This window comes from Pongo pygmaeus, chromosome 2 (genome assembly GCF_028885625.2).
Source record: "Pongo pygmaeus isolate AG05252 chromosome 2, NHGRI_mPonPyg2-v2.0_pri, whole genome shotgun sequence".
Taxonomy (NCBI): domain Eukaryota; kingdom Metazoa; phylum Chordata; class Mammalia; order Primates; family Hominidae; genus Pongo; species Pongo pygmaeus.
The window spans coordinates 177,620,747-177,623,324 of NC_085930.1; the positions used below are offsets into that span (position 1 = coordinate 177,620,747).

Genomic DNA, 2,578 nt, shown 5'->3' on the forward strand with positions numbered 1-2,578 from the left:
ATGAATTATATGTACTAATTAATTGGTACTCTTGCTTTTTAAAAATTCTGCAGTTATAATCTACTGATTATTGGCTAAGTGTTATATAGAGATTAGGTCTTATTTCTTATCCTGCTATTTCCTACTTTTGCAACTTTCTTCTTGATGAAAAACGGGCATCACTCCTAAATGAGATTTTTTAAAAACATTGAATATTCAAATTTAAAGAGTAGAGTACAGGATTAAAGTGGAGAATTTTTGTAATCAGAGCTTTATTGAAAAGTTTAGTGTGTATAGGCATTGTAGATGTGGCTGTGGAATTTATGGACTTAGTTAAAAATTGTCACCTGATAAAAATGAAGTTAACAATGTATTCAAATGATGAGATTTGCATCTACAGATATATTACTACCTAAAAGCCGAGGTTGCATATATTGCTGATGGACTCCTAGAATGAGTCAGGCATCTTTTAAATCTCAGTAAAATGATTGTTATCTTCCAGATACTATCTAAAATATCACCAATATAAGATTCCTCATCAATCACTTCTCAACCTTTTGACTAAGATCAAGTGTAATATCTATCTTTATCAGTTTAATATCTGAGATCTCCTTTATCTGAGGACAATATATTTAATGGATTTTTAGAACAGAGAGAAGGAATAGGAGCTTGTTCTGTCCACTCCATGCATTGACCTGGTATTGCAGGACCTCCAGAAACACCACCCCCTCCCCTCCCACACACATAAATTCTCACCAATCTTGAGGGAGTGTTAAAATAAGATGTGCTTTGATTGGCTGATATTAAGGCATATTAGAAATGAAAGAACTGTAAAGAAGTAATTTATCTTCAAATTGGGAAGGCACTTCTATCTAATGGATCTAAGTGGCAACTAGAAAATTATATTCGGTAGCATAAAACTAACTTAATACTTGATTTTAGACTCAGGAGACATGCATTGGGTACCGTGTTGCCTCTTGTTAATCATCTGTCTTTGGAAACATTGCTAAACTCTGTTCTCTTTCCTCATCTTTGAAATTAGGTTAATCACATCACAGGATAGTTGTGAGTAATAAATTAAATAAAATTACCTATCCTAATGCCTGACACACAATAAATGCTTAATAAATATTTATTGGCGTTGCCTCTTGCTAGAATCTGGTTGGAATGATACATGAAACAACTTAGTTCCTTTGCCATGATACTTTAATACACATTCTTATCTGTTTCACCACAGTAGAGGAGTGGCACTTCATATCATAGGGGAACAGATACTTGTGTCAGCAGTTGCTAGATGACACTAGAAAGTCTGGGTGAAATAGTAAAAAATACAGAGATGAATAGTTTAAGAAAAGCTTCTTAACTGATTCTGGTATAATTCCCTTTAATTAAATAATTGGCTTAACATAATTACCATCTTTTCTGAAGTATATTGATGACAAGAAGGTGGCCTGTGAATGAAATGCACAATTTTTTGACTCCAGAATTATTAAAGTATAAATTGCTAAAGTGTAATTGTGGATTATAAACTGATCACTGATCATCTTCAGATGAGTGATTAAAGATTCAAACCTGTAGATCTGAACACCCACAGCATCAAGGTGAAGTTGCCGGGGAACTGATTATTCTCTCATACTTCTTTATTTACATTTCTGTCCAGAAATGGACTGTACTCTTTCCTCAGAAATCCTCGCTGTCCAATCAAGCAGCCATTTCAAGCCAGAGACAGTCTTGGGCACACTACACAGTTTTGACGACTAACTGACAGCCCATCAGTGGAACAAGAAGCCTTTTCTTGAAGGCTACTTACTGGTTTCAAGCAGAAAAAGGGAAAAGTTCAGTGAGAGAGAACGAACTCCTAACTATGTTGTTCTTCTTGGGTGCATTGTATATGCTGAAAAGTTAATGCTGTTTTTAAAGTTAATTCATGATAATTGAACCAAAGTGCTCTGAAAGTGCTGTTAGAGTCTATTTATGAACCCAAGTGCCCTCTTTGTCAATTCAGTAAAAGCACCGTTCAGTAAAAGAAAGGAGAGAGAGATGGCTGCATGGTGTGCACTTAGCCATATGTGTGTCCTTTCCCAGTAAAGTGTCTGTTTTTCTAAGTGCTTTTTTTTCGTTTTATCTGTCTACCTCATTGAGTCAGCGGGGCTGCTAGTCCCATTATCACTCCACTTTGAGGACTGGGAAGGGCTGATAAATGTATTTTGGTCGTGATTCACCACAAATCAGTTTTGTTGCTCTGAGGTGTAGGTCACTGTTGCAAGTATAGGTCAGCAAGAGGAGAGCACGTGGGACAAGTGAATTAAATAAATAAACTACCATTTGGATGATCACATTGACAAATATGTTTAAACAAATATAATGGACAGTCTTTGTTAGCATGTGGAATACATTAATAGTTTCCATGAGTGCTGTTGGGAGTGAGTCTTTCGTATGAAGCATCAGCAATTCCATTTTATAATGGCAAAAAGTTGGTAACACCTTTATCTTCAACAGTAGCAGGTTAATTGAAATTGAATTATGCTTTATTAAAATGATAAAATACTAAGACACTTAAATGGTGATATAAAATAATATTTAATTACATGGAAAACGG

The 2,578-nt window shown here is 35.0% G+C and overlaps 1 non-coding gene across 1 annotated transcript; it reads left to right on the forward strand.

The window, feature by feature from the left end:
• Positions 1 to 520: 520 nt before the first annotated feature.
• On the forward strand, positions 521 to 711 carry LOC129028558 (U2 spliceosomal RNA). The gene has a single exon (XR_008499355.1). It is a non-coding gene; the product is annotated as a U2 spliceosomal RNA (small nuclear RNA).
• Positions 712 to 2,578: the final 1,867 nt, after the last annotated feature.